Here is a 27,079-nt window from a genome sequence, read left to right on the forward strand (position 1 = left end):
CATCGCCGCTGAGCTCCTTCCCGCAGATGAGCCGCTAACGGCCGCCATCTTTTTTCAGAAATCCCGCGGCGCTGATTGGCCGCTGCCGGACCAATGAGCGACGCGGGATTTCCAGGACAGACGGACAAACAGACAGACAGACAGATGGGAAAAGACAATTATACAGTAGATTTTTTTATTTTTAACCAGTCTTTGGGGTCACACTATATAAATCCATGCCGTTTTCATGGATTTCTATAGTGTGACCAAATTGACAAGCACTTTCCAAGTGATGCTAAACTCGCTTGTAAAGCGCTTGTCAACCCGCATGTGGAAATGCATGTGAAGAGCGCTTCACTTCTGCATGTCCCTGGCAGGAAAAACGCATGTACAATCCGCATGTACAATCCGCATGTACAATCCGCATGTACAATCCGCATATACAATCCGCATGTACAATCCGCATGTACAATCTGCATCTACAATCCGCATGTACAATCCGCATATACAATCCGCATGTACAATCCGCATGTACAATCCGCATGTACAATCCGCATATACAATCCGCATGTACAATCCGCATGTACAATCCGCATATACAATCCGCATGTACAATCCGCATGTACAATCCGCATGTACAATCCGCGTGTACAATCCGCATATACAATCCGCGTGTACAATCCGCGTGTACAATCCGCGTGTACAATCCGCATGTACAATCCGCATGTACAATCCGCATGTACAATCCGCATGCGTTTTTTCTGCCAGGGAGATGCAGAAACGCTCAGGAAAAATCCGGAGCTTTTGTGCATCGTGGGCACATAGCCTAAGTCTCTGCATTTGTCTGCTTACACATCTGTACATTTCTGAACACATTCAGGAAAAATTGCAGTACATTTGTTAAAATTGGGCATATAGCATACTATAGGTGCTTCTCACAAAATTAGAATATCATCAAAAAGTTAATTTATTTCAGTTCTTCAATACAAAAAGTAAAACTCATATTATATAGAGTCATTACAGACAGAGTGATCTATTTCAAGTGTTTATTTCTGTTAATGCTATTATCTCAGTAAATTAGAATACTTTATAACACCAGCTTGAAAAATGTTTTTAAAATCTGAAATGTTGTCCTACTGAAATATATGTTCAGTAAATGCCCTCAATACTTGGCCAGGCTCCTTTTGCATCAATTACTGCATCAATGCGGCAATGTGGCATGGAGGCGATCAGCCTGTGGCACTGCTGAGGTGTTATGGAAGCCCAGGTGGCTTTGATAGAAGCCTTCAGCTCGTCTGCATTGTTGGGTCTGGTGTCTCTCATCTTTCTCTTGACAATACCCCATAGATTCTCTATAATAGATTCTCTATGGGGTTAAGGTCAGGTGAGTTTACTGCCAATCAAGCACAGTGATACTGTTGTGTAAACCAGGTATTGGTACTTTTGGCCGTGTGGACAGGTGCCAAGTCCTGCTGGAAAATGACATTTCCATCTCCATAAAGCTTGTCGGCAGAGGGAAGCATGAAGTGCTCTACAATGTCCTGGTAGACGGGTGCGCTGACTTTGGTCTTGATAAAACACAGTGGACCTACACCAGCAGATGACATGGCTCCCCAAACCATCACCGATTGTGGAAACTTCACACGAGACCTCCAGCAGCTTGGATTGTGGCCTCTCCACTCTTCTTCCAGACTCTGGGACCTTGATTTCCAAATTAAATGCAAAATTTACTTTCATCGGAAAACAACACCTTGGACCACTGAGCAACAGTCCAGGTGTTTTTCTCCTTGGCCCAGGTAAGATGCTTCTGGCGTTGTCTATTGGTGATGAGTGGCTCGACACAAGGAATGTGACACTTGTAGCCCATGTCCTGGATACGTCTGTGTGTGGTGGCTCTTGAAGCAATGACTCCAGCAGCAGTCCACTCCTTGTGAATCTTCCCCAAATGTATGAATGTCCTTTCCTTAACAATCTTTTCAAGGCTGCGGTTATCCCGGTTGCTTGTGCACCTCTTCCTACCACACTTTTTCTTTCCACTCAACTTTCCATAAATATGCTTGGATACAGCACTCTGTTAACAGCCAGCTTCTTTAGCAATGACCTTTTGTGGTTTACACTCCTTGTGGAGTGTGTCAATGACTGCCTTCTGGACATCTGTCAAGTCAGCAGTCTTCCCCATGATTGTGGAGCCTACTGAAACAGACAAAGGGACCTTTTTAAATGCGTAAGAAGCCTTTGCAGGTGATTTTTGTTAATTATTCTAATTTACTGAGATAATGACTTTGTGTTTTCATTGGCTGTAAGCCATCATTATCAACATTAACAGAAATAAACACTTGAAATAGATCACTCTGTAATGACTCTGTATAATATATGAGTTTCACTTTTTGGATTGAAGAACTGAAATAAATAAACTTTTTGATGATATTCTAATTTTGTGAGAAGCACCTGTATGTTTGATGCATCTCATTAGCTAAGCTCAACCTCTTCCTTGCTTCACCTCAATTTGAGCCATAAATTGTGATATTTCATTTTGGTGCATTTTATGACTCCTTTTTGTCACACTTTTCTCATAACTATTTTTTTTATAACTGAGGGAAATTAACAAAATCTTATTTGTTGTACTCAAGTTTTCACAGAAACATCTGATAAAGTGTTGACTTATTTTTCTGAGTTAAACTCTTCCTTTTGGCCCTCTATATATTTGAGTTTGACAGCCCTGATGTAGATGGATGATGATGTGGCAAGAAGGGGCAGAGGGGCAGAGCCTCCTGGCTCTCAGCTTCGCTCTCCACTGCTCACAGGAGACAGCAGTTACTTCACAAATGTAACTGATAGAAAAGATGTCACGTAAGAGGGGGTCAGGGGAGCGATGTGCTGCAGGAGGGGGAAGATTAGCCAGGGGAGTGGTGTGCTGCAGGAAGAGGAGGATTATGCAGGGGAGTGATGTAATGCAGGATAGGGAGAATCATGCAGGGAGCGATGTGCTGCAGGAAGAGGAGGATTAGGCAGGGAGCGCTGTGCTGCAGGAAGAGGAGGATTAGGCAGGGGAGTGATGTAATGCAGGAGGGGGAGGCTTAGGCAGGGAAGCGATGTGCTGCAGGAAGAGGTGGCTTATGCAGGGGAGTGATGTAATGCAATAGGAGAGGATTAGGCAGGGAGCGATATGCTGCAGGAAGTGCAGGATTTGGCAGTGGGCGATGTGGTGCAAGAGGGGATTTGGCAGTGGGTGATGTGGTGCAGGAAGGGGGAGATTTAGAAAGGGCACAATGTGCTGCAAGGAGGGGAGGATTAGACGGGAGCAATGTGCCGCAAGAGGGGGAGGTTTAGACAGGGGAGTGATGTGCTGCAGGAGTGGGAGAGTTAAGCGGTGAGAAATATGCTGCAGGACGGGGAGGGTTAGGCAGGGGAGCAATGTGCTGCAGGTGGAAGCAGAATCTGTGACTACAGCCCAGTGTTTAAGGTTTATTGGAGCCTGTCTTTTATATATTTTATTGTTTTTTTTCTGACAAAACTGCATAACATCTGACATGAAGTCCGCTTAGCAGTCACTGTCCCTGTAGATTGTTACTGTCCAGGTTCACCGCGGTCTCTTTTTGTTTTTAGTGCCAATCTGACAGCAGTGAAGGTTCCGCTGATAATGGCGGTCGGGTTCCGAATAGAATGTTCATGTCTGTTCTCATTGTAGTAACATCACGGAATATGCTAATTTCTTCTGACCACACCCGATGACTGAATAAAGGCGCCTCACCCACTTGTCTATGTCATCACTTTGTGGTGTCACAATGATCTAAGGGGATAAAAAAACGCTCCTGGCAGCTTTACAGTCATTCGTCCCTTCGTGTTAAAGGAGCAGGATGATAGAGCCGCACCATGCCAGCCAGAAGAAAAGAAAGTGGAGCCCTTCAAGATGATGAAGCAAGAAAGCAGACTGTGGAAGGCCATCCAGGACCAAGAGCATCATGAGGGCCTGGTAACGTATACTACACAACTGTTCTGTATATGCTCATGCCATGTAAACCTATGGTGGCCGATTCATCAAGGCTGGTGGATTTCTATACCAGCATTCATGAAGCGCCTATTGGAGGAACGTGCACCAAATTCATTAAAAAGACTAAACCTCTTAATGAACTTGACTCATCCTTAAAGGGGTTGTTCCCTTTCAATAAATGAATGTCCCTAGCTGCAGGTCATTTAATTAAAAAAAAGAGGTTCCACCATCTCAGAGCTGCAGCAGCTCAGTGCGCTCAGCTGGGCAGTCCGTCTGATTACATTTGTTGGCTGCGGCAGTATTGAGGTGATGTCAGTGCCATACACAATCCCAGGAATGGGTCAGGACAGCACAGTTTGATTCTTTATACCTGCAGCCAGGGTCATTCATTTATTGAAATATCCCCTTAAAGCTGACGTACTACACCTCAAGAAATGTACTCCAGTCAAAAGATGGAGTCAATTTCAGTCCTAATTTACACCACTTTTCCAGCCTAATTTGTAATAAGTTTTCAGGTAAAGCTAAGCCACAAGCGGTCCAGATAAGCTCTGTTCACTATTTAAGAAGTTAAAAGAGTGGGTGTAAAAAGGTCAGAGTATTTAAATGTAAGTTGCGCAGGAATTTACTGAGATTCAAACAGTTGTGCAACACATTTCCGGTGAAAACTGCTTGATGAAAAATGTTCCTTGAATAATATAACATTTCAGGTTAGTGGTAATAGATTTTATTATGGGACGTTGATCCAGGGAACTAGTCTGATTGCCATATGTGGAGTCGGGAAGGAATTTTTCCCCTAAAATGGGGCAATTAGCATCTGCCTCATGGAGTTTTTGCCTTCCTCTGGATCAACACATTAGCTTTTAGGTTGAACTTGATGGACTTGTGTCTTTCAACCTTAAAACTATGAAACTGTACCTGTATTGAGGTTCAAGGGTGAAGCCCAGGGTTCATTTGGAACCATCAGAAATGGTGTGTTTTGCGCCCAGTCTGTCCAAGGAAGCCTGTTTGAGCCAACGGCCTCAGAAATATCCTAACATTTCAGAAAGTAGCAATAGTTAGGGTGGCTGAACCATTCTAGCCTTAAGTTTGCCCCTCCAGTCAGCATCTACTATGTAGATGCAATCAAGGCCCTGTAATAAGTCTTTATCGCTGTACAGGGCTGTAAGAGTGAAGGCCAGAGTTCCTTTGGAACCTGTAGGATAGACTGGCTTTTGCCAAGTCTTTCCAAAGAAGCTTTTTTGAGCTATAGGCCTCAGACAGGTCCTAACAAGAAAGTGGCATTAGATAGGTTTTTCTTTAGTTAGGATTGATTCAACTACTCAAGCCTCAAGCGCACTCCTCCGGCCAGCAGCTACTCTGTAGATGCAACCCTGGGCCTATGGTAAGTATCTATCCCTGTACAGGGGTGTAATGGTAAAAACCTGGGTTCCCTTGGGATCTGCAGAATGGAGTAGCTTGCGCCAAGTCTGTCCGAGGAAGTCTGTTTGAGCCAACAGCCTTAAACAGATCCCAGTATTTAGGAAAAAAAAAAGCTTCAGTTAGAGTTGAATCAACCACTATAGCCTCAAGCTCGCTCCTCCGGCCAGCAGCTACTCTGTAGATGCAGCCCTGGGCCTATGGTAAGTATCTATCCATGTACAGGCGTGTAATGGTAAAGGCCAGGGTTCTCTTGGGATCTGCAGAATGGAGTAGCTTGCGCCAAGTCTGTCCGAGAAAGCCTTTTTGAGCTGATGGATTTAAACAAATTTCAACATTTAGGAAAAAAGCATTAATCTATTTCAGTTAGAGTTAATTCAATTACTCTAGCATAAAGATCCTAATTCACTTTGTCTAAAGGAAGTTAGTTGGCAAATTTTTATTGTGTGAGCAATGAGGTTATGGAACTCTCTACCACATGAACTTGAAATACTTAATTTTCTAAAAAAAATTCAAGGAGGGCATATGTGTGCCTTTCTTGAATAATATAAAATTGCAGGTTATCCGTACTAGATTTTGTTATGGGACGTTGATCCAGGGAACTAGTCTGATTGCCATATGTGGAGTCGGGAAGGAATTTTTCCTCTAATATGGGGCAATTAGCATCTGCCTCATGGGGTTTTTGCCTTCCTCTGGATCAACACATTAGCTTTTAGGTTGAACTTGATGGACTTGTGTCTTTCAACCTTAAAACTATGAACCTGTCCATGTATTGAGGTTCAAGGGTGAAGCCCAGGGTTCATTTGGAACCATCAGATATGGTGTGTTTTGCACCCAGTCTGTCCAAGGAAGCCTGTTTGAGCCAACGGCCTCAGAAATATCCTAACATTTAAGAAAGTAGCAATAGTTAGGGTTGGCTGAACCATTCTAGCCTTAAGTTTGCCCCTCCAGTCAGTATCTACTATGTAGATGCAATCAAGGCCCTGCAATAAGTCTTTATCGCTGTACAGAGCTGAAAGAGTGAAGGCCAGAGTTCCTTTGGAACCTGTAGGATAGACTGGCTTTTGCCAAGTATTTCCAAAGAAGCTTTTTTGAGCCATAGGCCTCAGACAGGTCCTAACAAGAAAGTGGCATTAGATAGGTTTTTCTTTAGTTAGGATTGATTCAACTACTCAAGCCTCAAGCGCACTCCTCCGGCCAGCAGCTACTCTGTAGATGCAACTCTGGGCCTATGGTAAGTATCTATCCCTGTACAGGGGTGTAATGGTAAAAACCAGGGTTCCCTTGGGATCTGCAGAATGGAGTAGCTTGCGCCAAGTCTGTCCGAGGAAGTCTGTTTGAGCCAACAGCCTTAAACAGATCCCAGTATTTAGGAAAAAAAGCTTTAGTTAGAGTTGAGTCAACCACTATAGCCTCAAGCTCGCTCCTCCGGCCAGCAGCTACTCTGTAGATGCAGCCCTGGGCCTATGGTAAGTATCTATCCCTGTACAGGGGAGTAATGGTAAAGGCCAGGGTTCCCTTGGGATCTGCAGAATGGAGTAGCTTGCGCCAAGTCTGTCCGAGAAAGCCTTTTTGAGCTGATGGATTTAAACAAATTTCAACATTTAGGAAAAAAGCATTAATCTATTTCAGTTAGAGTTAATTCAATTACTCTAGCATAAAGATCCTAATTCACTTTGTCTAAAGGAAGTTAGTTGGCAAATTTTTATTGTGTGAGCAATGAGGTTATGAAACTCTCTACCACATGAAATTGAAATACTTAATTTTCTAAAAAAAATTCAAGGAGGGCATGTGTGTGCCTTTCTTAAATAATATAAAATTGCAGGTTATCCGTACTAGATTTTGTTATGGGACGTTGATCCAGGGAACTAGTCTGATTGCCATATGTGGAGTCGGGAAGGAATTTTTCCCCTAATATGGGGCAATTAGCATCTGCCTCATGGGGTTTTTGCCTTCCTCTGGATCAACACATTAGCTTTTAGGTTGAACTTGACAGACTTGTATCTTTCAACCTTAAAACTATGAAACGGTCCCTGTATAGAGGTTCAAGGGTGAAGCCCAGGGTTCATTTGGAAATATCAGAAATGGTGTGTTTTGCGCCAAGTCTGTCCAAGGAAGCCTGTTTGAGCCAATGGCCTCAGAAATATCCTAACATTTAAGAAAGTAGCAATAGTTAGGGTTGGCTGAACCATTCTACCCTTAAGTTTGCCCCTCCAGTCAGCATCTACTATGTAGATGCAATCAAGGCCCTGTAATAAGTCTTTATCACTGTACAGGGCTGTAAGAGTGAAGGTCAGAGTTCCTTTGGAACCTGTAGGATAGACTGGGTTTTGCCAAGTCTTTCCAAAGAAGCTTTTTTGAGCCATAGGCCTCAGACAGGTCCTAACAAGAAAGTGTTATTAGATAGGTTTTTCTTTAGTTAGGATTGATTCAACTACCCAAGCCTCAAGCGCACTCCTCCGGCCAGCAGCTACTCTGTAGATGCAACCCTGGGCCTATGGTAAGTATCTATCCCTGTACAGGTGTGTAATGGTAAAAACCAGGGTTCCCTTGGGATCTGCAGAATGGAGTAGCTTGCGCCAAGTCTGTCCGAGGAAGTCTGTTTGAGCCAACAGCCTTAAACAGATCCCAGTATTTAGGAAAAAAAAGCTTTAGTTAGAGTTGAATCAACCACTATAGCCTCAAGCTCGCTCCTCCGGCCAGCAGCTACTATGTAGATGCAGCCCTGGGCCTATGGTAAGTATCTATCCCTGTACAGGGGTGTAATGGTAAAGGCCAGGGTTCCCTTGGGATCTGCAGAATGGAGTAGCTTGCGCCAAGTCTGTCCGAGAAAGCCTTTTTGAGCTGATGGATTTAAACAAATTTCAACATTTAGGAAAAAAGCATTAATCTATTTCAGTTAGAGTTAATTCAATTACTCTAGCATAAAGATCCTAATTCACTTTGTCTAAAGGAAGTTAGTTGGCAAATTTTTATTGTGTGAGCAATGAGGTTATGAAACTCTCTACCACATGAAATTGAAATACTTAATTTTCTAAAAAAAATTCAAGGAGGGCATGTGTGTGCCTTTCTTGAATAATATAAAATTGCAGGTTATCCGTACTAGATTTTGTTATGGGACGTTGATCCAGGGAACTAGTCTGATTGCCATATGTGGAGTCGGGAAGGAATTTTTCCCCTAATATGGGGCAATTAGCATCTGCCTCATGGGGTTTTTGCCTTCCTCTGGATCAACACATTAGCTTTTAGGTTGAACTTGATGGACTTGTGTCTTTCAACCTTAAAACTATGAAACGGTCCCTGTATAGAGGTTCAAGGGTGAAGCCCAGGGTTCATTTGGAAACATCAGAAATGGTGTGTTTTGCGCCAAGTCTGTCCAAGGAAGCCTGTTTGAGCCAACGGCCTCAGAAATATCCTAACATTTAAGAAAGTAGCAATAGTTAGGGTTGGCTGAACCATTCTAACCTTAAGTTTGCCCCTCCAGTCAGCATCTACTATGTAGATGCAATCAAGGCCCTGTAATAAGTCTTTATCACTGTACAGGGCTGTAAGAGTGAAGGTCAGAGTTCGTTTGGAACCTGTAGGATAGACTGGCTTTTGCCAAGTTTTTCCAAAGAAGCTTTTTTGAGCCATAGGCCTCAGACAGGTCCTAACAAGAAAGTGTCATTAGATAGGTTTTTCTTTAGTTAGGATTGACTCAACTACTTAAGCCTCAAGCGCACTCCTCCGGCCAGCAGCTACTCTGTAGATGCAACCCTGGGCCTATGGTAAATATCTATCCCTGTACAGGGGTGTAATGGTAAAAACCAGGGTTCCCTTGGGATCTGCAGAATGGAGTAGCTTGCGCCAAGTCTGTCCGAGGAAGTCTGTTTGAGCCAACAGCCTTAAACAGATCCCAGTATTTAGGAAAAAAAAGCTTTAGTTAGAGTTGAATCAACCACTATAGCCTCAAGCTCGCTCCTCCGGCCAGCAGCTACTCTGTAGATGCAACCCTGGGCCTATGGTAAGTATCTATCCCTGTACAGGGGTGTAATGGTAAAGGCCAGGGTTCCCTTGGGATCTGCAGAATGGAGTAGCTTGCGCCAAGTCTGTCCGAGGAAGCCTTTTTGAGCCAATGGCCTTAGACAGAACCCATCATTTAGTAATAAAAAAGCTTTAGTTAGAGTTATAGCCTCAAGCTCGCTCCTCTGGCCAGCAGCTACTCTGTAGATGCAACCCTGAGCATGTGGTAAGTCTCCATTCCTGTAAAGGGGTGTAATGGTAAAGATCAGGGTTCCTTTTGACCTGCTTATGCCAAGTCTGTCAAAGGAAGCCTTTTTGAGCTGATGGCTCTACACAGATCCTAATGTTTAGGAAAAAAGCTTATGTGTATTTCAGTTAGATTAAAAGTAAAGCCAACAAAAGAGAATTTAACTTTCCTCAAAAAATCAATTATTAATATAGCATTTACCTGCCCAGATCTCAGAACTAATGCACTATTAGGATGTAGCAATCCCATATAATTTTGTGTGCAGTTTTAATACTATGTAATCACCCCCCTCCATTAATTGGTAATATGTGAGTGGTTGTCGCATCAGTATTTTGCACCTGTATTGCTGTCATCGTTATTATATGGTATGATTAGTACTGAGACCTAGGCAGGTAAACACTGTTGCCCTTTTTTCCTGTGTTAATTCTTGAATTTTGGTGGGAATTTAAATTTGTCTTTGCTTTTAATGTTAGTGTAGGGACTCGCAAGTATGAGGACCCTTGACGCGGGTTGCGAGCTTGTGTATTTTGGCCAAAATATTTACTAATACCTCATATATATCATATATATTTTTTGCACGTTATTTTTATTCAGGGTGCAGCCAGACCCATCAATGTTGGCCTTGTAAACTAGGGTGTCTGTCTTCATGGGGTGCACTTAAAAAGTGCTGGGCAGCCCGCCTAATCTAATAGTTTGGGCTTCACTAATAGGCTGTAAGCCAGACATTGTGCACTACCTATGTGTGACCAGTGCCCTATACAAGGCTTATTTGTGTGCAGTTTTAATACTAAGCAATCACCCCCTCCATGAATTGGTAGGTTGTGAGTGGTTGTCTCATCAATATTTTGCACCTGTGTTGCTGACTTCTTCATTATATGGGTTTGCTGCATCCTTGTAATTATTGTTGCTGTATTTGCTGTGTTAATTCTTGAATTTTGGTGGGAACTTTAATTCCTTGTTTTTGTGACTTTGCTTTTAATGTTAGTGTAGGGACTCGCAAGTATGAGGACCCTTGAGCAGGTTGCGAGCTTGTATATTTTGGCCAAAATATCGACCAATACCTCATATATATCATATATATTTTTTACATGCTATTTTTATTCAGGGTGCAGCCAAGCCCATCTACAGGTGCATCTCACAAAATTAGAATATCACCAGAAAAGTTAATTTATTTCAGTTCTTCAATACAAAACGTGAAACTCATATATTATATAGAGCCATTACACACAGAGTGATCTATTTCACGTGTTTATTTCTGTTAATGTTGATGATTATGGCTTACAGCCAATGAAAACTCAAAAGTCATTATTTCAATTAATTAGAATACCTTATAACAACAGCTTGAAAAATGTTTTCAAAATCCAAAATGTTATCCTACTGAAATGTATGCTCAATAAATGCCCTCAATACTTGGTCGGGGCTCCTTTTACATCAATTACTGCATCAATGCGGCAATGTGGCATGGAGGGATCAGCCTGTGGCACTGCTGAGGGGTTATGGAAGCCCAGGTGGCTTTGATAGAAGCCTTCAGCTCGTCTGCATTGTTGGGTCTGGTGTCTCTCATTTTCCTCTTGACAATACCCCATAGATTCTTTATGGGGTTAAGGTCAGGTGAGTTTGCTGCCAATCAAGCACAGTGATACTGTTGTGTGTAAACCAGGTATTAGTACTTTTGTCAGTGTGGACAGGGGCCAAGTCCTGCTGGAGAATGAAATTTCCATCTCCAAAAAGCTTGGCGTAGCTAAGGTTTTGGTTCAGGGGGCCGAAACTTCTGAGTGGGCCTCTAACCAGGTAACCCTGATTCCAACTATAGCGGCGCACCCAGATAGTTGATGTAGGAAAACCTCAGCAGATGACCGCGCTGTTACTAAAAATAATCTCTATACAAAGACCAGCACTGATATTACCGCCATATGGTGACATATATTGATAGATGCCAGTCCTGCAAAACATATAAGAGATCACAGCTCAGTTATATATAGTACCTTACAGCTGACGTTCTTTCTGATTAAATTGTTCACTTTTCCCGTCTTTTCCATCTGGCCCAGACCGACACGACAACTTCTCCAGCCAGGGCTCAGAGTCTCAGGTATGCAGAGATCACAACAAAGACACATTTGACTCCTTACATTTCAGGCACTGACCACATCTATCCCCAACCTGCACAAACTTCTCATCCTGCTGATACCCCAATACTGAGCCTCTGCTGCAAAATGTGTCCCTATTACTGCACCTACTGTGTGCCCTCTAGATGGTAAAACAAACCTCTAAAATAAAGTAATGCCGTGTGCAAGTGTCCTAGAAAACAGTGCCCACATTGTGCCCCCTAGAAAGTAATAGTGCCCCTTCGACAGTCACGATAACCTGAGTTCCCCTATAACAATAAGTGCCCACCTAAGATTTAATAATGTCCTGAGTCTCCCCCCATGTAGAGCTCCGCTCTAACCATTATGATGTTCTCCTATTCACGATATAATTCCCCCTCACTGTATAGTACCCCCACAAAGTATACTGACCCCTTAGTAGCCCCCAAGCTGATGGCTCCAACACTGTATGATGGCCTCCACACCATACAAAGATCCCACATTATCTCCCACACTGTATGATGGCCCCCACACTGTTCAAAGAACCCACATTATCTCCCACACTGTATAAATAGCCTACATATAGTATAATGCACCAGATAGTCCTCAATATAGTATAATGCACTCCCCATAGTCCTTTGTATAGTATAATGCGCCCCTATAGGCAGAGTCTGTAGTAAAATGCTCCCCCCATTGACAGAGTCTGTAGTATAAAGCTCCCCCCCATAGGCAGAGTCTGTAGTATAATGCTCCCCCCCTCCTCATAGGCAGAGTCTGTGGTATAATGCCCCCCCATAGGCAGAGTCTGCAGTATAATGCCCCCCCCATAGGCAGAGTCTGTAGTATAATGCTCCCCCCTCCTCATAGGCAGAGTCTGTAGTATAATGCCCCCCCTCCTCATAGGCAGAATCTGTAGTATAATGCCCCCCCCATCTCATAGGCAGAGTCTGTAGTGTAATGTGCCCCCCCTCCTCATAGGCAGAGTCTGTGGTATAATGCCCCCCCCATCTCATAGGCAGCGTCTGTAGTATAATGCCCCACCTATAGGCAGAGTCTGTAGTAAAATGCACCCCCCATAGGCAGAGTCTGTAGTATAATGCTCCCCCTCTTATAGGCAGTCTGTAGTACAATGTCCCCCCCATAGGCAGAGTCTGTAGTATAATGCTCCCCCCCTCCTTATAGGCAGAGTCTGTAGTATAATGCCCCCCCATAGGCAGAGTCTGCAGTATAATGCCCCCCCATAGGCAGAGTCTGTAGTATAATGCTCCCCCCTCCTCATAGTCAGAGTCTGTAGTATAATCCCCCCCCCTCCTCATAGGCAGAATCTTTAGTATAATGCCCCCCCATCTCATAGGCAGAGTCTGTAGTATAATGTGCCCCCCCTCCTCATAGGCAGAGTCTGTGATATAATGCCCCCCCCATCTCATAGGCAGCGTCTGTAGTATAATGCCCCACCTATAGGCAGAGTCTGTAGTAAAATGCACCCCCCATAGGCAGAGTCTGTAGTATAATGCTCCCCCTCTTATAGGCAGAGTCTGTAGTACAATGTCCCCCCATAGGCAGAGTCTGTAGTCTACTGCTCTCCCCTGCTCATAAACAGAGTCTGTAGTATAATGCCCCCCATAGGCAGAGTCTGTAGTAGAATGCCCCCCCATAGACAGAGGCTTTAGTATAATGCTCCCCCCCTCCCCATAGACAGTCTGTAGTATAATGCCCCCCCTCCCCATAGGCAGAGTCTTTAGTATAATGCCCCCCCTCTCTGTGGGCAGAGTCTTTAGGATAATGCTCCCCCATAGGCAGAGTCTGTAGTATAATGCACCTCCCCCTTCCCATAGGCAGAGTCTGTAATATAATGCCGCCCCCCACCCGGCAAAAAATAAATAAACAGTACTCATCTCTCCTCCTGGTTCCCTCGCTGCTCAGAGCACCCAGCACGCACACATCTTCAGCACAGCGGGCTGGGCGCCAAGTGATGATGTCAGAGACGTCAGTCACAGAAGGGACTAATGGGAGAGAGATCCGCGCTCCCTCTCTCATCAGTAAACTTGCGGCGGTGGCGGGCAGTGGGGCCCGATGCTGGCACCAGGGGCATGCTAGATACAGTTACACTGGCGTAGCCCTGGATGGGCCCCCTAAGAGCGAGGGGCCCGGGGCCACCGCCCCCTTTGCCCCCCTGGTAGCTTGATACTGTGGCAGAGGGAAGCATGAAGTGCTCTAAAATTTCCTGGTAGACGGCTGCGCTGACTTTGGTGTTGAAAAAACACAGTGGACCTACACCAGCAGATGACACGGCTCCCCAAACCATCACTGATTGTGGAAACTTCACACTAGACCTCAAGCAGCTTGGATTGTGGCCTCTCCACTCTTCTTCCAGACTCTGGGACCTTGATTTCAAATGAAAATTGGAACTCTGGACATCTGTCAAGTCAGCAGTCTTCACCATGATTGTCATGATTGTGGAGCCTACTAAAACAGACTAAGGGACCTTTTTAAATGCTTAGGAAGTCTTTGCAGGTGTTTTTTGTTAATTATTTTAATTTACTGAGTTAATGACTTTTGTGTTTTCATTGGCTATAAGCCATAATCATCAACATTAACAGAAATAAACACTTGAAATAGATCACTGTGTTTGTAATGACTCTATATAATATATGAGGTTCACTTTTTGCATTGAAGAACTGAAATAAATTAACTTTTTGATGATATTCTAATTTTGTGAGATGCACCTATATGTTATGGCCTTGTAAATTAGAGTGTCTATCTTCATGGGGTGCACTTAAATAGTGCTGGGCAGCCCGTGTTCTTGCCTCAGCAGCGAATTTAGCTATCCAGGGAATCTAGTCACTTTATGTGTATATCAGTTCTGACATTATGTTGCTTGCATTTGAATCCTGTCTCTTTTTTATTGTTTGATAACTGCACTGTCTGCTAGTGATTTAATGTATTTGCTCTAGTTTCAATTTGCAATGCATTATGGGAAAGTTCCAAGAGCATTGTGAGACAGTTCTTGTTGCATTGTGGTCCTGTTCTTGTCACAGTTTGGGCAGCGACCATTATTTCCTCTTCTCTTCTGATGGAGAAGTTCCCTTATCACTCATCTTGTAAAGTGGCACAGAGCGGTAGTCGTGACTGAACGTCGGTCTGATTTCGCTCTGGCACTTTACAGACAATGGGTGTCCCAGTCCCAGTGTGCTCTAGGGTGTGGGGTGCAGCACACTCTCTTGTAGGCCGCAGGCCTCCACTGCCTTCAGGCTTCTGTCCTCAGAAGCCGCCGCTCACAATTTAGGGAACACGAAGTTCTTTGTAACAGTCAAACATATACTTGACAGTTCAAGTTCATCAGGTGGGTACAGATGGGATAAGGCACAGCAATTCACATTATCCTCCTTCTTAGCATAACTCCTCTTCAGCCCTGTTGCTAGCTCATCCTGTATTTCTCGTCCACCTCTGCAGTGCACCCGGGACTGGCCTTCAACTTCCATCTATGCAGGTCCCTGTCCATCTTCCTTTGTACTTCAGAGCACACAAAGTGTCCGGCAGCTCCTATGCCAGACCTTAGGCTCTGGACGTGACTGGAGCGACTGCTCTGGATCCCAGTAATGCCTCCCACTGCCTGGAACATTGAGTACTATATACAGTGGGTACGGAAAGCATTCAGACCCCTTTACATCTTTCACTCTTTGTTTCATTGCAGCCATTTGGTAAATTCTAAAAAGTTCTTTTTTTTTTCTCATTAAAGTCCACTGTGCACCCCATCTTGACTGAAAAAAAACAGAAATGTAGAAATTTTTGCAAATTTATTAAAAGAGGAAAACTGAAATATCACATGGTCATAAGTATTCAGACCCTTTGCTCATATTTAAGTCACATGCTGTCCATTTCTTGTGATCCTCCTTGAGATGGTTCTACTCTTTCATTGGAGTCCAGCTGTGTTTAATTAAACTGATAGGACTTGATTTGGAAAGGCACACACCTGTCTATATAAGACCTCACAGCTCACAGTGCATGTCAGACCAAATGACAATCATGAGCTCAAAGGAACTGCCTGTTACGATGTTAGTAGATACCCTGAAGTCCAATGGCGTGGGCCAAAAGCAGAGACTGAGACAAGAGTAGTGTGAAAGTCTATTTTAAACTCAAGTGCAAAAGATCACAGCAAACAGTTTATGAAGGTAAGTTCATTCCAAACAATACTTCTTAGAACCTAATCTGTAAGGCACGGCCTTCATTACTATTAGGGTATGTAAACGTTAACGATAGTCCAAGTTTACTTAGGTACAGTAATATGCAAACAGAAATAAGGATAGTAAGCAGACGTAGGTATTCCTCAGTTGATTGTGGACTCACGTAGTGCAGAAGAGAAGACAAACTGGAATATGGATCTGGATATTGAAGAATGCAGGAGGTGCAGCGGAGGAAACAGCGATGTCTTAAGCAGAGCTGGAGCCGGGTATTTAAACACAGAGCAAGATGGTGACTATACCAGAGGTGTAGAGATCCAGGAGAAGTTTTCTTCAGGAAGACAAAAGTTCAGAGATCCCAGCGTGAGTGAACAACAGCCAGTGGTTCCTTTCAGCAGAAGTCCCCTTAGCAGAGGATTCAGGCAGCAATCCTTTCAGCGGATGACTAGGAGTAAACACAAGGTCAGCAAGACTCTATTCAGAGGGCTAGCACAGGTGAGTAGAAAGCTAAAAGCACACAATACTCAGGCAAGGCATGATTGCAACACATGCAATTTAAGTAGGTCCACAGGCAGGAAACACATGACCCCAGTGAGGCAATGGAAGCCATCTTGGCTAAGGGAAAAACTACTGGCAAAGTAAAATTAAACCTGGCATCCTGACACTGCCCAAGGAGCTTAGAGACAGAATTGTGGCAAGGCACAGATCTGGCCAAGTTTACAAAAGAATTTCTGCATTAGTCAAGGGTCCTAAGAACACAGTGGCCTCCATAATCCTTAAGTGGAAGAAGTTTGGGACCACCAGAAGTCTTCCTAGACCTGGCCGTCCAGCTAAACTGAGCAATCGTGGGAGAAGAGCCTTGGTGAGAGAGGTAAAGATGAACCCCAAGATCACTGTGGCTCAGCTCCAAAGATGCAGTAGGGAGATGGGAGAAAGTTGCATAAAGTCAACTATCACTGCAGCCCTCCACAAGTCGAGCCTTTATGGCAGAGTGGCCCAACGGAAGCCTCTCCTCAGTGCAAGACATATGGAAGCCTGCACAGAGTTTGCTTAAAAACACATGAAGGACTCCCAGTCTATGAGAAATAAGATTCTTTGGTCTGATGAGACTAAGATAGAACTTTTTGGTGATAATTCTAAGGGGTATGTGTGGAGAAAACCAGGCACTGCTCATCACCTGCCCAATACAATCCCAACAGTGAAACATGGTGGTGGCAGCATCATGGGGGTGTTTTTCAGCTGCAGGGACAGGACGACTGGTTGGAATTGAAAGAAACATGAATGTGGCCAAGTACACAGATATCCTGGATGAAAACCTCTTCCAGAGTGCTCTGGACCTCAGACTTGGCCGAAGGTTCACCTTCCAACAAGACAATGACCCTATGCACACAGTTAAAATAACAAAGGAGTGGCTTCAGAACAACTCTGTGACCATTCTAGACTGGCCCAGCCAGAGCCCTGACCTAAACCCAATTGAACATCTCTGGAGAGACCTGAAAATGGCTGTCCACCAACGTTCACCATCCAACCTGACAGAACTGGAGAGGATCTGCAAGGAAGAATGGCAGAGGATCCCCAAATCCAGGTGTGAAAAACTTGTTGCATCATTCCCAAGAAGACTCATGGATGCACTAGCTCAAAAGGGGGCTTCTACTCAATACTGAGCAAAGGGTCTGACATGCACTGTGAGCTGTGAGGTCTTATATAGACAGGTGTGTGCCTTTCCAAATCAAGTCCTATCAGTTTAATTAAACACAGCTGGACTCCAATGAAAGAGTAGAACCATCTCAAGGAGGATCACAAGGAAATGGACAGCATGTGACTTAAATATGAGCAAAGGGTCTGAATACTTATGACCATGTGATATTTCAGTTTTCCTTTTTTAATAAATTTGCAAAAATTTCTACATTTCTGTTTTTTTCAGTCAAGATGGGGTGCACAGTGGACTTTAATGAGAAAAAAAATGAACTTTTTAGAATTTACCAAATGGCTGCAATGAAACAAAGAGTGAAAAATTTAAAGGGGTCTGAATGCTTTCCGTACCCACTGTACTTCAATAAAACTCACCCTATAGATACCCTAGCCTGAACCTGCATGTCAACGGAGATGGGCATCCTACATATAGATGACAATGGCACCCTTGCTGAACGGCAGCTGCCCCTAGACCCTAAAAGTCCCTTATTCGTACTTACATAGACCAAAGATCTGACAGTCTACCAGAAACTGGTACAGATATCACATCAAACAATCAATCCTCAGTGTGTACTAAATGATTAAAGTGACAACAGTGAAAAAAGTGACAATGTGCAAATTTATAAAAACACCCAAGAACGTTCCTAATATCTTTGGACCTCCAAGCCAAAGGATACATTCGGGCATCCAAACAAAGGCTACAATCAGCCCTGTTCAACACCCTAGATGCTGATTACCTGCCTTATAGTGGAGGGTGACACCCTAGTTAATGTTGACACTGTGGTGCCCCGCTCCACGGCGGCTATCCCTGGATAACCCTAGCCAGCCCTGGAATTAATCACCCATAGAGGTATCAATAACATAAATGATCACAAGACTAAACAATAAAAGGAACTTATCTTGATAAAGTGCAATACTGATGCGGATCATCTTTATGCCGCATGTCCCGATTTTAAAGAGATTTAATAAAATTTGTATTTTAGGGTTTATGTTATACTTATGTCTTATGGTATCCTAAGCTTATCTTATGCTATACTCACATTATGCATTAACACTTCACATGCTGTTACATCACCATTATACATTACATAAGACACATATCACTTTTACATATAAAACCGCAAGAGAGTGTTCATATGAGGTGTTTGTTGTCTTCAGGGGCAGGAACAGGGTAAGACAGTCCACATCCCTACAGTTTTGTATCTTGGGCTCTGTGCACACAGCCTGCTCCAAGCTTAGCCGGTAAGAGTCCTATCTATGTGGTACAATACTGGGGTTCATCGTATGTTTTCCGCATCTACTGTATGGAGGTTTCTCTACTATCAATAAAGAGAAGGGTTTTCGCAGCCTTATTCTTAAGAAGACAGGGGGTTTAGCTCCATGTCACACTACACACCGTGGTAAGGTGTATGAGGGGAGCATAGCCCGCCTAATCTAATAGTATGGGCGTCACTAATAGGCTGTAAACCAGACACTGTGCGTGACCAGCGCCAAAATATCTACCAGAACCTCATATATAGATTTTGCACATTATTTTTATTCAGGGTTCAGACAAGCCCATCAATGCTGGATTTGTAAACTAGGGGGTCTGTCCTCATGGGGTGCACTTAGATGATTTGGGGTGAGCTGGACCGCAGAGTGAAGGCAAAAGGGCCAACAAGTGCTAAGCATCTCTGGGAACTCCTTCAAGATTGTTGGAAGACCATTTCCATTGACTACCTCTTGAAGCTCATCAAGAGAATGCCAAGAGTGTGCAAAGCAGTCATCAAAGCAAAAGGTGGCTACTTTGAAGAACCTAGAATATAAGACATATTTTCAGTTGTTTCACACTTTTTTGTTAAGTATATAATTCCACATGTGTTAATTCATAGTTTTGATGCCTTCAGTGTGAATGTACAATTTTCATAGTCATGAAAATACAGAAAAATCTTGAAATGAGAAGCTGTGTCCAAACTTTTGGTCTGTACTGTATATTAGATGATGACCCCACAGACCCTTTACACAGCATTATGTTTCCACAGCTCCTTGTATACAGTATGATTCCCTCATTGTTCCCTAAATACAGTATGATGTGCTCACAGCTCCATATACACCGTATGATGTCCCCACACATGCAGATACACAATGTGATACCTATACACAATATGATGCCCCTACGTCTCCCTATACACAATATGATGCCCCTACATCTCCCTCCATCTGAACAAGTCTCTCCAGCTTCAGAAAGATTATGGACGCATCACATTTTTTTTTACGGACAGGGAAAAAAGTGCCCTATTTTTATGGACTGTCCAAGAATTTCTGGACAGTTGGCTACCCTGCTATTAGTTCCACTGGGGTGGCAGCCTAGGTGGATGCTGGAAGCACAACCGTCTCTCCCTAAGATTCGGAGAGGGAAGGCCTTGCTGTGGCCTTTTCGTTGAGAGGGATGGTTTATTGAGGGCCCATATATACACACAGTCATGGCCGGAAGTGTTTAGCAACCTTGAGATTGTTCCAGAAAGTGAAGTATTTCTCCCAGAAAATTATTACAATTACACATGTTTTGTTATACATTTGTTATAATATTTATTTCCTTTGTGTGTATTGAAACAGCACAAAAAAATGGGAAAAAAAGGCAAATTGGACATAATTTCACACAAAACTCCAAAAATGGGCCGGACAAAATTGTTGGCACTTTTCCAAAATTGTGGAAAAACAACTTTGCTTCAAGCATGTGATGCTCGTTAAAACTCACCTGTGGCAAGTAACAGTCGTGGGTAATATGAAAGTCATACCTGAGACCAGATAAAAAGTGGAGAAGATAGATAGATATGAGATTGATAGATAGATAGATATGAGATAGATAGATGGATATGTGGCACCCCAGGGGTCTGGTTACCACTGTAATAGAAATATTATGTCTGAGAGCAAGTGGGAGGTTTCCTGGTTCGGAGCCCTTAAACATGCAACACCTCCTGTCCCAGACCAGATAGGGGAGGAACCTGCCCTATATAAACTGGATCTGGGGCGGGGTTAGTGAAGTCAGAGCCTGGAGTTAGTTCCAGACACAGGGAAAGTAACAGCGAGGAGCTCTGTAGGAGCAGGAGCTGAAGACCAGGGACTTGAGCTAAGCGGAGTTCGTCCTGGCAGAAGACTCTGAGAACCGGACACAGGAGTCCGAGGTTGCGGGGACTTATATATACCCAGCAGCAGAAACCCGCCGGCAGGGGATTTCAAGTCCTCTGGCCATAGAAGCCCGGAGGCTCAGTCACGAGCAAGGGACCAGCACTGCAATCGAGGAGCGGGGGCTATCAGAAGGCCCCAAGTCACCAGCCATACAGGTGAGCACCACACGGAACACTCAGGGACGTGGGCTACTTCCACTCGCTTACAGCAAGGTAGCCAGGAAGAGTGCAGATAGTCGGGGAGGCCTACAACTCCACCTGGCCAGGGGAACTCCAGTTTGCTCACAGACTGACCAGGCCTCTTATGCTAGCCAGTACTCCCGGGAGGGTCTGCCTTATCACCATCAGTAAAGACCCTGAACTGCACTGCAAAGCCTCTGAGTCGTTCCTGCTGCGCTCGTGTACCATCACTCCTATCATCCACACTCACTAGCCTGAGGCTATACTCCTCCCGTGGGGAGTTATACTACACTCTGCTGCCCTCACAACATCAGCCTCAGAGGTCTGCTCAGCAGCGGCGGTTCTTATTGACCGCAATCCACGGGTGGCGTAGTCGGACATTGCATTATACTGATACAGAGACTGCCACAATATTGGTCTGGCCACCCTGAGCCACGGGACCAGGTCGCCACAACTACTCCCAGCATTGCCCTGAAGTCCGGTCCCGGGTGCCCCATGGCCCAGGGGGCGCGTCATATAGATAATAGATAGATGATAGATAGTCCTATGATATGAGATAGAGGTCGTTATAGACAGGTTTATACACTCTCTCCCGAAGTCGGTAAAATCCTGGGTTGCCCAGGGAGATCCCTATAATGCTGATGACTTGGTGGGGTTGGTGGAAAGATACCAGGCGGTTGAGAGTCCGTTGGGAAAACAAGGGGTCGTAGCCTCTCAATACTGGGGTTCCCAAAAGGTGGCGGACACCCAAAAGAAGGGAGCTAGCGCCACACCTGGGGGGCATCCTAGCATTCAGGAGGGGTCTGAGTTGCTGCCCAAGGTCCCACCCCATAATATAGTGTGTTGGAGATGTCATACCCCTGGCCATATTGCCTCCCGGTGTCCCATAACCTCTGAACCAATGGACTGTAACATGGGCCGGCGTTGCTCTTATTTTGCCTACCCCGCCTGCAGCGCGGTTCGTCAACATGGCGAGGGCCCTCAGGCATGCTCAGTGTCAGTTAACGGGGCACAAGTCTCTGGACTATTGGTCTCAGGAAGTTTGGTGACCCTGATAAGGGCCACACTCCCTCATCGGCTGGTTTCTGGGAAGGTGGTGGGTGTCCGGTGTATCAATGGGGACGCTAAGAACTATCCTGTGGCCCAGGTGGATGTAAACACAGATTGTGGCACCACATCTCATGAAGTGGCGGTCGTTAAGGACCTATTGCATCCCATAATAATTGGACGTTACTTTGCATTATTCTGGGAAATGTGGGGGAAAGCGGGGACACCTGGTTGCTTGGACGACAGCCAGATCGCCCCTAAGGAAACTTACCCGCAGAACATAGTAGATGAGTTTCCCATGTGTGTGCTGGTGGGCAATGAGGCTGAAGTAGCATCCCCTGAGTCCAATATCCCTGAGCTTTAGGTGTCCGAGGGAAACTTTGGAACTGCCCAACTCAGGGATTTAACTCTGAAAGGGGCCTTTGAAAATGTTACTGTGTTAAATGGGGTGCCTCAGGAACCGGGGGCTGACACTCGGTTCCCTCATTTTGCTGTGAATGGGGATTTGCTGTACAGAATAACCAAGCCAAGGGGTGAGGTAATAGAACAGTTGCTGGTGCCAGGGCCCTATAGACGCAGGGTGTTAGACATGGCTCATTCTCATGTGTTGGGTGGTCACCTGGGTGCAGACAAGATTCAAGAACGGATCCTCCAAAGATTCTACTGGCCAGGTTGCTATAGAGAAATATAGAGTTATTGTCGTTCCTGCCCCACATGCCAGATAACCTCCCCAGTGGCCCACTTCCGCAGTCCCCTAGTGCCACTACCAGTCATCGAGGTTCCATTCGAACGCATAGCAATGGATCTAGTGGGGCCTCTGGTCAAGTCCGCCGAAGTGCATCAGTATATCCTGGTGGTATTAGATTATGCTACATGGTATCTGGAGGCCGTACCACTACGAAACTCCTCCACCAGGTGTATAGCCCGGGAGTTAGACCACATGTTTTCAAGAACTGGGTTGCCTAACGAGATCCTAACAGACCATGGAACTCCATTTATGTCGAAGGTCATGAGGGAATTGTGCAAGACACTGCAGATTGCACAACTGAGAACCTCCGTGTACTCTCCCCAGATGGACGGACTGGTAGAGAGGTTTAACAAAACCTTGAAAGCAATGTTGAGGAAAGCAGTGGAAAAGGATGGCCGAGACTGGGACTATATGTTGTTCGCCATGAGGGAAGTTCCCAAAGCTTCCACAGGTTTCTCCCCGTTTGAACCACTCTATGGACGACACCCTCAGGACTCCTGGAGGTGGAGAAAGAGTCCTGGGAAGCTGAGACCACTCCCTATAGGAGAGTGGTGGAGCACGTTGCCCGGATGCAAGAGAGGATTGCCCATGTGATGCCCATTGTGAGGGAGCACCTCCTTAAGGCACAAGAGGCACAGTCCAGGGTGTATAATAGGTCGGCCAGGGTGAGATCGTTCAACCCAGGAGATCGAGTGCTTGTGCTAGTCCCACAGTGGAGACAAGTTCATGACCAAGTGGCAGGGCCCCTATGAGGTGGTAGAGAAAGTGGGGGAAGTCAACTTTAAGATCCACCAACCAGGGAAGAGGAAGCCCTACCAAATTTACCATGTTAACTTGATTAAGCCATGGCAAGATAGAGAGCCTGCGGAAGCTCCCTGTTTAATGGCTGAGGCTGAGGCCGATGTGAAAGAGGTCAAGGTGGCAGAGTCACTGTCACATGCCCAAAAGCAACAGTGCAAAGAGTTGTTACAGCGAAATAAAGACATGTTTTCGGAGTTGCCAGGACTCACTCAGGTCATAGAGCATGAGGTTCTCACAGAGCCTCATGTTCGCGTCAATCTAAAACCATACCGGATCCCCGAAGCCCGCAGAGAGGTGATCTCTAAAGAAGTAAGGCGGATGCTAAACCTGGGAGTCATTGAAGAGTCCAAAAGTGGATGGTCCAGTCCTATAGTCTTAGTGCCGAAACCAGATGGGGAATGGCGGTTTTGCAACGACTATAGGAAGCTGAACGAGGTCTCAAAGTTCGACGCCTACCCAATGCCTAGGGTAGATGAGCTTATCGAAAGGCTAGGACCCGCTCGGTACATCACCACTCTGGACCTCACCAAAGGATATTGGCAAATTCCCCTGTCCAAAGAGGCTAAGGAGAAGACAGCCTTCTCGACGCCAATACGTCAGGATGCCATTTGGGTTGAAGGGAGCTCCGGCCACCTTCCAGAGAGCCATGGACCGGATCTTAGCACCCCACAAACAGTATGCAGCGGCCTACCTAGATGCCATCGTCATATTTAGCCAGGACTGGGAAAGTCATCTGGACAAAGTTCAAGCCATACTTGATGCCCTAAGGAAGGCGGGCTTTACTATCAACCCGAAGAAATGTGCCATGGGGATGGAGGAAGCCAAGTACCTAGGGTACGTGGTTGGTAGAGGGGAAATAAAACCACAAATAAATAAGGTCGAGGCAATCTTGAACTGGCCACAGCCCCTCTCGAAGAAGCAGGTCATGGCGTTTCTAGGCATTGTGGGCTACTATCGAAGATTTGTCCCTAACTTTGCCCTGATAGCAGCCCCACTGATGGATCTTCTGAAAGGGATGAAGTCAGCTATGGCCAAGTGGTCCCCGGAAGCAGAAGCGACCTGCCAGGAATTGAAACTGGTCCTCTGTAAACAACCAGTCTTGGTGGCACCCAGCTTCTCCAAGGAGTTTGTGGTCCAGATGGATGCATCGGATGTCGGGCTGGGAGCAGTCTTGTCCCAGGAGATTAACGGAGAAGAACACCCTGTAAAATACCTCAGTCTGAAGCTCTCCGCTTGTGAGAAGGACTACTCCATTGTAGAAAAAGAATGTTTGGCCATTAAGTGGGCGTTAAACACTCTGAGGTATTACCTATTAGGTAGAAGGTTCAGGTTAGTGTCAGACCATGCCCCATTGAGGTGGATGCGAGAAAAGAAGGGAAACAATGCCAGAGTGACTAGGTGGTTCCTGGCTCTACAAGATTTTAGTTTCCGGGTAGAGCATAGGCCTGGGAAACAACATGGGAATGCCGCTGCCTTGTCAAGGGTTTATTGTATGGTGACAGAGGGGGGGTGTATGTAAGGTTGCTGCCGGACAGATCGTGGACGGGAGGTATGTGTCCTCGAAGTGCCATGCTTTGGTGATGTAGGATCCGGAGAAGCAGGCTCCAGCACACATAGTGCTGAGAGGAATTTGATGGGTCCGGATTACAGGGCCGGGTTTTATGAGCAGCTGAAAGAGCACCTGTGGCACCTAACAGGTGTTGGCAATAACTAAATCACACTTGCAGCCAGTTAACATGGATTAAAGTTGACTCAACTTCTGTCCTGTGTCCTTGTGTGTACCACATTGAGCATGGAGAAAAGAAAGAAGACCAAAGAACTGTTTGCGGACTTGTGAAACCAAATTGTGAGGAAGCATGAGCAATCTGAAGGCTACAAGTCCGTCTCCAAAGACCTGAATGTTCCTGTGTCTTCCGTGCGCAGTGTCATCAAGAAGTTTAAAGCCCATGGCACTGTGGCTAACCTCCCTATATGTGGACGGAAAAGAAAAATTGACGAGAGATTTCAACGCAAGATTGTGCGGATGGTGGATAAAGAACCTCGACTAACATCCAAACAAGTTCAAGCTGCCCTGCAGTCCGAGGCTACAACAGTGTCAACCCGTACTATCCGTCGGCGTCTGAATGAAAAGGGACTGTATGGTAGGATACCCAGGAAGACCCCACTTCTTACCCCGAGACATAAAAAAGCCAGGCTGGAGTTTGCCAAAACTTACCTGATAAAGCCTAAAACTGGAAGTGCATTGAGGTGAAGGTGAAGAGGTATTGGGAATCCTGCAGAAAATACCTGTGTGAATTGCGTGAAGAGGTATTGGGAATCCTGCAGAAAATACCTGTGTGAATTGCGTGAAGAGGTATTGGGAATCCTGCAGAAAATACCTGTGTGAATTGCGGTGAGTGCTGCATTGTGATCTGCTGAGTGCTTTTCTACCTGTTTAGATTTATTGGGCTTTTTAAAATCTATTTTCTCACTACAGTTTTAGTTTCTTAGTTTACTACCTGTGTATTTAAGGGTTAACTACATTGCACTAAAATCCTGAGGTGTAGATTTACTCACAAGGGGTTAATTAAGGGGAAGGGGTCATAATTAAGGGTTTATAAGGGGCAGCTGGTTGGGCATAAAGTCCTTTGGAAGTGCATTGAGGTGAAGGGTACATTGCTGGAAAAGGAAAAAAAAAAAAACACTTTAAATCTCTTAGTTTGCGAGTGTGAACGAGCTGCGTGTGTCCGGAGCGTAAGTGCGAACGAAAGTAAGTGTGTGACTTGTTTTTCAGTGAAGAGGTATTGGGAATCCTGCAGAAAATACCTGTGTGAATTGCGGTGAGTGCTGCATTGTGATCTGCTGAGTGCTTTTCTACCTGTTTAGATTTATTGGGCTATTAAAAATCTATTTTCTCACTACAGTTTTAGTTTCTTAGTTTACTACCTGTGTATTTAAGGGTTAACTACATTGCACTAAAATCCTGAGGTGTAGATTTACTCACAAGGGGTTAATTAAGGGGAAGGGGTCATAATTAAGGGTTTATAAGGGGCAGCTGGTTGGGCATCAAGTCCTTTGGAAGTGCATTGAGGTGAAGGGTACATTGCTGGAAAAGGAAAAAAAAAACAAACAAAAAAAAAAACACTTTAAATCTCTTAGTTTGCGAGTGTGAACGAGCTGCGTGTGTCCGGAGCGTAAGTGCGAACGAAAGTAAGTGTGTGACTTGTTTTTCAGTGACTTTGGATTCAGGGAGTTTGGAAGGGAGGACTTAGGACTGAATTGCTGACTGTATTTCATTCTTTCTTTACTTTACTTTTTACTTAATTAATCCACCTGACCTACTTAGCTGATTCCCCCGTCCATACTTGATACTTAATTGATCCCCCGTCCATACTTAACTGATCCCCCGCCGATATCTAATTGATACACTTGCACATCCCTAATTGATCCCCGTCCATACACCTATATATAAATAATTGTGTTTTGTACTTGTATATATATACTGACTGTATCCCCATATTTAGAATGACGTCCATGTTGGACGGAGCCGTGCAGTGTACATCTT

Source organism: Phyllobates terribilis, unplaced genomic scaffold, assembly GCF_046119375.1.
Source record: "Phyllobates terribilis strain yellow unplaced genomic scaffold, ASM4611937v1 Scaffold_30__1_contigs__length_15301838, whole genome shotgun sequence".
NCBI lineage: Eukaryota > Metazoa > Chordata > Amphibia > Anura > Dendrobatidae > Phyllobates > Phyllobates terribilis.